General features: G+C 38.4%; 1 long non-coding RNA gene across 2 annotated transcripts in view; it reads right to left on the bottom strand.

The window, feature by feature from the left end:
• LOC131570401 (uncharacterized) overlaps nt 1-9,017 on the bottom strand; it is a 29,358-nt gene extending 20,341 nt beyond the window's left edge. For both annotated transcript variants that reach the window (XR_009275869.1, XR_009275868.1), the window contains exons 1-2: nt 8,947-9,017; nt 3,578-3,694 (exon numbers count right to left, since the gene is read on the bottom strand). This is a non-coding gene — a long non-coding RNA (uncharacterized LOC131570401). The remainder of the gene's footprint in view (nt 1-3,577; nt 3,695-8,946) is intronic.
• Nucleotides 9,018-9,241: the final 224 nt, after the last annotated feature.

Raw genomic sequence — 9,241 nt, forward strand, 5'->3', positions numbered from 1 at the left:
GGTATGCTCAATCTGCCTTCCTTCCCACTGTTTACAAACCACAGTAATCTCAGGACTGAGTGAAGACTTTGTTGTTTTTGGAGTATGTTTTGAGGAACATTTGGGCTTTGTCAGCAGCACACACAAAAGGAGGTGAAATTGAGGCAGTTTGAACACTTGTCCTCAGCTATAAGCACTCACCTTATGACTCTGAAGTCCAGCAAAAACTCACTTTTCTCTGTTTCTGAAGGCACATTGATATTTACTCCTGTATATTCCAAGTTAGCCATAATGCTGCTGCCTGCTTTATCACCAGTTAAAGTCACAAAATGCAAAAAAGAAACCAAAAGGATTACATACTTACACACAATACTATTTCAATTCAAAAGTTAAGGTGCTTTTGCCCCTTTAGGCCTGTGTTGGGGGAAAAAAAATAAAGTTCCTGTAGGCAGGGGGGTCAGAGCCTGGCCAGCCAGCAACACCCACTGCTTTCTAGCACATTGTTTGAGCTCTGAAGCCTCTTGGCTGTGGCACATTGCACAGCCTTTGTGCTTGATCATTAAATAAAACGACCTGTCAACGCTGTACCCTGACAGCTCTCTAAAAAAAAGGATTTGAAAGGCACACCTTGGGCAGGAAGGATACATCCAAGAACACCAGCACTGCTGCTGTGTACTTCAGAGAGCAGACACTGTTTTATCCAGCATCTCTAGAGCTTCAAAGGGAGCACCTGCTTCATCTCTACAGCAGTGAAATTCCAGGTATTAAGCAACATTCCCTTCTTTTACAAGTCTGAACATTATTAGATTCCAGGACTCCTTGTTCATCTTCTGTCTTAAATATCAATACTAACGCTATTTGTGGGTATCACTGAACAGTAATTGCCTGCTTATTGTTCAAGTAACTTCAGACTTCCAGATATAGGATTTCTAAGTTTACCAAGAAAAAGAAGTCTGTTTCAAAATACTCTTCAAATTACTCAGGGCTCAATGTTAGAGATAAGTATTCTAAATTTACTTATGTACACAAAATACAGGCCAAAATACATTTACTCCTCTGAAGACTGAGGAGTAAATCTGCAATATTCAGGTATGTGAGAAAAGCAGAATGGATGCAAAACACTAAAAACTACACATATGTGTGTTGTGGTAGAGTGCAAAATAAATTAAAACAGTTTCATCCTTACTCCAGTCTCTACTGGACACTTACACTGGATGGACTGAAGTGTTTAGTCCTAAGCTACACATGAATAGAGGAAGATGCAGCCCCATGGACTTCAAAAACCAGATAATTCTTGGGATGGGTTAATGTGTAAAAAGAGACAGATAGAAAGAGCTGTTGTAAAACAAAGTATTTTCAATTTAAGTTTACTATTCTGATTGGAAATGGAAGTGGAACAAATGTTGATTTCTTTCTAACTTCCATAGCAACCCACTCACACTGAAGTGATTGTGACTCAGAAGCTGTTTTCTTTAAATGCAGCCATATGGCTTTTAAACACTTTTGGTTCTATGCCCAGATACAGAATCATTATTTCTTCATTTTATTGTCCTGATAGTCTCCAAATAACCAAAACTTATAATTAATATGAATGTTACTCAAGTTAATCAGAAATTATATTTCTCAGGCTCCTGCATGGCATGCCCAAAGGGCTTTACTTTTTACTTTAGAAAAATAAAGCGTTAACAGAAATCAAAATTACAGATATGTCCAGAAACCCAGGTTTTTCAATTTTTAAATACCCTGTGCATGTAATTATGCAAAAAAAAATCTGATCCTTGTTTATAATTTACTATTTCATTGCCATTAAAAATTCACATTTCTCAAGTGAGGGTTCAAGCAATGAACAGCAGTTGCTGTAAATGTATGCTCAAAAGTCTGCACTACACTTCTATTTGAGTACAAAGTCTACAAAGACTGAAACACAGCCACTTTTATTATACTAGACTTGCTTAGAGGTACTTAATATTCAAAAGCTGCGTTACAACTTCACAATGTTATTTAAAATCAAAGCAAAATAACATGATCATGGTCCATAATCCTTTTCCTAATTTTAGGAAGACATGTTGCATTCTAGACTATTTTGGCATAGTAGGTTCATTTTTCTACAATCTGGTAGTTATTAGGTAGTTACAATTTGATAATTATTAGAAAACAGAAACACATAGAACTACATGACTAAAGGTCAGCTCACAGATCAAGACTACCTTGTTATCACAGAGGGTTTAGAACCACATAAAGAATATGTCACAGCACAGGTGCCCTCACATCACCCACTTTGAAAACAAACTCTTTCAAGATGTTGTAGCTGTGTTTCTTTCCAATGCCATTAACCAGGATTTCATAAAACTGAAAAATTTACCATTCCCATCACATTTTAGCACAATACCACAAAATAGCCAGTCCTCAAATATATCTGGTTTTCCAATTGAGTGACTACAATGTCAAAATGGACACTTGAGAAAAGCAACACCCCTTTTTGTACAAATACAATTTATATCACAGAAAAATTGGCTACTACCTGCAAAACACTCATGACACTTTGCTGCTCAAGACCTACACAGGCTGCCAGGTTGGCTTTTAGGATTTGCGGAGACAACACACAGAAATGCCATAGAAGTTTCCAGCAGAACTGCAGTGCACAGTTGCCATCCAATTCCAACCTCTAAAACTGCACCAAGCAAGACTGAACACCATTATCCTTCCAAACAGCCAAGAACACTTTCTGCAGCCCAAAAATGCCTCTGGAAATCGATCACACACTGACCAGCCCCATGCTTGTAGCCAGAGACTGGAGTAATAGGGAACAGAGAGGCTCTAGCAAAAAACATTCAGCATTTTCCACACTTGAGGAGTAAATTAAGGATGTGGAAATCTCAGTCTGCATGTAACATGTATGTCCTGAAGGCCTGATAAAGGAATTCCTCAAAAAGGGATGACTATCCACTTCTCTTTAATTTCAGCACCTCAAAATGACATTTTCCCCTTTCCCAGTTTGACACAGCACACAAACATGTTTTATTCTAAACATACATTAAAAAGCACAATAGCCTGGTTTTACCTCTCTTGTTAGCAGCTCTCAGATCAGAAACATACAATAATGCTTCATTTTTCAGAACTGAAAACCTACTAAGACATTTTCTTTTGCCTGTCTGCTTCCCCACAGCTGTTATTATGCACCACCATCAGTGAGTGAGACAGGGAAAAAAAAAGAAATTATTTATAGCATGGCCACAAAAGCCTTTCTGAATATTGCAGATATCACAGCCAAACAAAAAGTATCCATGTCTATAATCTCTTAAACAGCTACTTCTCCACACCTAGAGAGCCAACAACACATACAAAGGGAAGATGCATTTCAAGGCACACTTCAATCACTGAGCACATGAAAACAGATTCTAGATAATCCCTGAAGGCATCAAGACATCATTTTCCAAACAGAATTAGACTTCTCAGCTGAAGTCCTTCTGATTTTTCTATCCCTATTTCTTGTCAGCTCTTCACAGAAGTTCATCCCTTGATCACACAGCCTTTTTCTCTAACCAGTGCCATGCAATGCCATGCCAATAGCAAATTGCAGTAAAAGATCTTCACTTACCTTGCCCTTGTCCACTGATCTGGTGACCCCACAGCACGGGAATTACTGCCAATATCCAGTGCATCTTCCCTGCTACTCTGCCACTTCCTTGTCTTCCAGCCATTGCATTGTTGGAAGCTACACAAAGAAATATTATTGAATGCTTTAGTTATAACTCTTGGGAAATCGAGCTTTGGGTGAAGGAAAGCAAAAAGCTCCCATAAATTTCCTCAGCACACATCTATAACTCTACTTTAATAAATACTCACTGGCAAAAATGCTTTTTCATTCAGAACCTCCCTGACTGTTTGCTCAAGACTGTCACCTCATAGGCCACTAGAAAATCAAAATAAGCTGCTTTGAAAATGCTTGAATTTCCCTTTCATACAGAAAGCCTGAGCTTCACAAAAAAAAAAAAAAAAAACAAACCCAAAAACAGATCCAGCCAGGCTTAAAAGACCAGGACAAGCAGTACTTCACTGAGTGTCTTAGAAGTCTTATTGTATAGCATAGAAAATTTCCTGAGGCAAAGTCCCTCAGTTAACTTCAAAATTGATTTTATTTTTTTAATTTTGGGCTTTAAAACATGGAGATGTGTCAGCAGTTGCTTCTCATTGTGGGCTTTTAGGGACCAACTATATCTTCCAGCCACCACAAATTTTCATAATTTAGCATTATTTGGGTTGGAAGCAGTTTTAAAGCTCATCTCTTTCCAACCCTCTTCCATGGGCAGGGACATTTCTCACCATCCCAGGGTGCTCAGAGCTCCATCCAGCCTGGCCTTGAACACTTCCAGGGATTGGGCAGCCACAGCTTCTCTGGGCATCATCACTGGCATTGGCAACATTCACCTATTTATTATTCCACAGCACACCTCCTCTTACAGCACTCTGACTCAGATCTGCTCCTTCAGAAGATCTGTTTAATCAAATACTGATTTGTCACAACTGTACCAATTACACAGGACCGGGTGGAAAAAATAGAATTTCATTTCTAGTCCAAAGCACAGGCAGCTATTACAGAAATTGGTATATGAATGTTTGGGAAATTTATCCAACATGTGGGAAATGTTGCAGCAATAAGTACTTTCTAAAAAGGTGGCATTCTAAAAACTTGTTGTGTTTTTTTTCCTAGAAAGAGCTCTAAATTTTTTGTGAAGAGAAAAATTAAAAAAATAAAACCAACTTGGAAAAAAACCCAGGGAAAACACTAAACTAACATAAGGGTATACTTATATATTGATTAAGCCAATACTTTTAATATTGCAACTGCAGTAATTTTTATAAAAAGTTACTTTCCAAACTCGTGGATGCAGCATCCGTACATAAGAAAATGTTCAACTGAAACTATAACCCATAATTCTCAATTCTGATCTATAATCTCCAGTGAAAAATCTCTGCTTTATGCATCTTAAAACCCCAGGACTATTTACAGAATAAGAACCTAAGGAAGGCGACAAAAGCAGACATGTAGAACACTACACTTCATTTTCTCCCTCTCTCACCTGGCCCCACCTATGGAGGGAAGGCAGGCAGGGGAAGCTCCTGCAAGAGAGGATTTTGGTTGACTGGTTAAAGGGAAGGGGTAATTTTCCTGTTTGTTGTGACCCTCAGACTTCCACTTTTGCATTTAATCAGTGCTCTAACCACCAAGCATCTGCCCGTGCACTTCCTTTAGCTGTTCAGAACAAAAATTGACTCTTGCTTTAAAACTGGTGGTGGAAGGTAACAGAGGAACCTCCCCATTGCCACAAACACCTTGATTTTCTTGTGAAGAGCTTGTTTGAGGTCCCCTAAGCTGCTGTTGTTTCAGCAAAACAGTGCCCTCCCCAGCCAGCACACACAGCTCCTCTTTGTCCCCTCTCAGGCATAGGGAGGGAAGAGAGAAAGGGATGCTAAAAAGCCTTGTTTGTTTTGGCCTTGCCTTTTTTGGACTATTTAACCCCCACAAGAAAGGAGAAGTAAACAACTGAAAATGGGAATTACAAAGCAAAAATTTTACAACAATAAATACAAATAAATGTCCTGAAATATATTCACATTAGCACTGCAAGGTCAAAGAAACAGTTTTGTAAAAATCAGTATCTTGAAAAAGAGATGTTCTGCCTCATGAATATTCTTTCCTCAAACTAACAGACACATTCTTGATGCTCAGCCCAAGCAAACAGATGGTATTCAATTAGTTATTTACCTACTTTGCAATTAATTAAAATGTCCAAGATAATTTTTGTTTTGACTGTGTCTACAGAAAGCTAGAGTTGCACAAAAAGCTGGCATTTCTATCTACAGCCCTGCTAGCTGTAATATAAATATTACAGCTCAGAAAACATTAATATATCCAAAGGCTTTTTCCAAGGGCACATAGGGATAGAACAAGGGGGAATGGCTTCAGACTGTAAGAGAGTAGGTTGAGATTAGATATTAGGAATAAATTCTCCACTTTAAGACTTGTGAAGCTCTGGCACAGGATGTCCAGAGAAGTTGTGGATGCCCCATCCCTGGGAGTGTCCAAGGCCATGTTGGATGAGGCTCTGAGCAGCCTGGGATAGTGGAAAGTGTCCCTGCCCATGGCACAGAGATGTTGGAAACAAATGATCTTTAGGGTCTCATCCAACACAAACAACTCTGTGATTATATCAGAAGCTCACCAGGAAATGTTTAACTTTTAGAAAATCTTTTTTGGCTTGAAAGTCCATAACTAGTAGACAGAATAAAACAGCCACCTTAATAGCTGTAGGCATTGTATCAATGGTATTCCAATTAAGAACAAAAGAGCAAAAACTGTAAGGTTTTATTTTGGATCCAAGAACCACTTTCTTCATAACACAGGAACCATCCCAAAAAGAAAAAGTTAGGCAGAATAGGCTGCAGGGACTGGGTGAAAGCTGCACGCCCCACAACAGCACAAAACTCCAAAGAGAGGCAATCTGTGACAGTGGTCACAGGGGTTTTCAGGATGAGGGAAGAGATGAGGATCTGACTCCATATTTCAGAAGGCTTGATTTGTTATTTTATAATATATATTATAACTATAGTGAAAAGAATAGAAGCAAAAGTTTCATCTCAGAAGTCTAGCTAAGCTAAGAATAGAAAGGAATGAATAATAAAGATTTGTGTCTCAGACAGAGAGTCTAAGCTAACTGGGCTGTGGTTGGCCATTTATTGTAAACATCCAAGATGGGCCAATCACAGATCCACCTGTTGCATTCCACAGCAGCAGATAATCATTGTTTACATTTTGTTGCTGTAGCTTCTCAGTAGGAAAAATCCTAATGAAAGGATATTCATTAAAAGATGTCTGCGTCATGAATCTAAGCCTTAAAGATATTATTCCTGTCATATTTCTTGTCTTCCATGAGATAATTTGTGGAGGGAAAGAAGCAAAGAACAGCAACCAACAAATGTGTAATTGAAAATTCAAACTAGAGCTTCAATTTCCCAAGGAAAATTCAACAGGAGGCTTTCATTATAGAAGAAGAAAACCTCAGATTCAAATCCATTAATCCCCTGTGACTCCTGAGTCTCACTTTTCACACAGGTGCAGGCAAACAGGTTTATCTCAGACAAACACATTTTTAAATTAAAGAACACCTCTTCTAACAGAGAAGTACATTACAGTAAGAAAGCTTAACTAGCAAGTCTGTAATTAACCTTTACAGCATCTGTGTTTACACTAGTGCTGCTTCAGTCCCTCAAGTACAGGAATAAAATGACCAAGGACAGAAGCAAGCCATAAATATGCCAAATCAACAGGAACAGCAGGTGCAACAGGTCTAGAGCGGCAGAAGGCAGGAAAAAGTCCTCCTTCTGCACCCTTCCTTTAGTTAGCTTGTAAAGAGGTGAACAGAAACTACAATTACACAAAAAATAATTTTTTAAAGCAAGTTTGCAAGGCTTGCTGAAGGAAAGCCAAGAGATACACAAATCACATCCTCTCAAAGGCACAAAAAAAATTATTAATTACTCTAACTCCACAGAGAATAACCTAATTTTTATATTACCCTCCAAAATCACTATAAGAGAAAAAAATATATACTTGACTAAGAGGGAAATAAAAAACTACCTGTAAATCTTTCTTCACCCTACTCCTTCTAATCCAACAATTCTCCCTACACAAGCAGAAAAAAAGCCCAGCTCCTCCCCCACATCCTTTATAGCCCATCCAACCAAGAGTCAGCTGAATCAAATAACATCCCAACTTTAATGCAGCTGTGCTCACACATATCCTGCACTAAAACACACATGGGAAAAAAAATAATAAAACAGCTACCACTGCATTCTATTTTAGTCTTTTTTTTCTCTCCTCTAAACCTGCGTAGATAACTCTAACCAATAAATAGCCATGAGACTCACCATCTTCACAGCCAAGAGAAAATGGAAAGAAGACCTTCTTCACATTTATTGACAATTAACAGCAACTAATTTAGAGTGAACCAGGTGCAGTCAGTTGGCAGAAATCATGGAACATGGATAAATCTGTCATATAAAGGACTCTAACAAAGTCTAAAGTTTGTTTTAGATGAGACTTCTGCTGAAGCAGTGTTGGCATGAAGAGCTGGGAGGCTTTCAGCTGCATTTCCAGAGATTTGTTACCACCTAAATAGCACAATCCATTAAAATCCATAGGCTTTGATTTGTGGGTGGCAACAACTTTCACGTATTTTGCTTTCTTTCTGTTATTACCTGGATTATTTTATAGGCTTTTGTCTCATTTGAATCACTGAGTACATCAACTATGTAGATTCAAGTATCCTTTTTAGTACAGTTAATTTATAAGTTGCTCTACAAACTGTATATTTTAAAAATATTTATTCTATGCAAGCATACACTTCATAAATCTTTAGCAAATAACAAAAAAAAAAAAAAAATTACCAGCTTCCTGGCAAATCATGGGATTGTCACTTGCCTCATAAAAGTGGAAGTTACCACTGCAGGTGAAATAGAATTTGGCCACAAAACAATATTTAAAGAACAGTTTCCCTCTCCACACAGCACCTATGAAATACCAGGTATAGATAGTAGGAAGGGATAAATGGGTTCTCTGGCCATTGCTAATACAGCCAGCCTCACATATTAGCTGGATCTCTCTGAAATGGCAACATAATACAGGAGTTCTAGCAGGTACATTAAAAGTTTGCAAAGGAAAAAGGGAGAAGAGGGGAAAATCAACCCCCAGAATACTGATAAAAGATCACCAAACCCACAAAATATCCTATAAATATTTTGAATGTTGATGTCTAATGAAAGTGTAAGGACAGACTAAATTTTTTCTAATACAAATTATAAAGTAGATGCATTTTTACACCCTTAGACAAGACTCTGACCTCCTTTGTGTTGTCATCTGATCACAAAAGTTCCACACTGTTGTCTCCTATCACAAAAGCTCCATACCTTCTTGGTGTTTCTCGTAGGGAACTCCTTACAGCACCAACTCTTTCTTCTTCACAAAGCAGCCAACCAACTCCAGCTCCCTTCTCACCCAGCCACTCCGCTCTTTTATAGCACTCTGCTTCTCATTGCTCACAGCTGTGGCCTGTTAAAGTCAGGCCTGTTCCTAATCTTTGGTAATTGGCCCAGCTGCAACTCCTTAGGGGTAAGATTACTTTCTACACTATCTTTACTTTCTTATATTCTGTCCCCTTACATCCTTGCATGAACAAAAGCCTATGGTACCAGCAGGCCTGTT

Source organism: Ammospiza caudacuta, chromosome 2, assembly GCF_027887145.1.
Source record: "Ammospiza caudacuta isolate bAmmCau1 chromosome 2, bAmmCau1.pri, whole genome shotgun sequence".
Taxonomy (NCBI): domain Eukaryota; kingdom Metazoa; phylum Chordata; class Aves; order Passeriformes; family Passerellidae; genus Ammospiza; species Ammospiza caudacuta.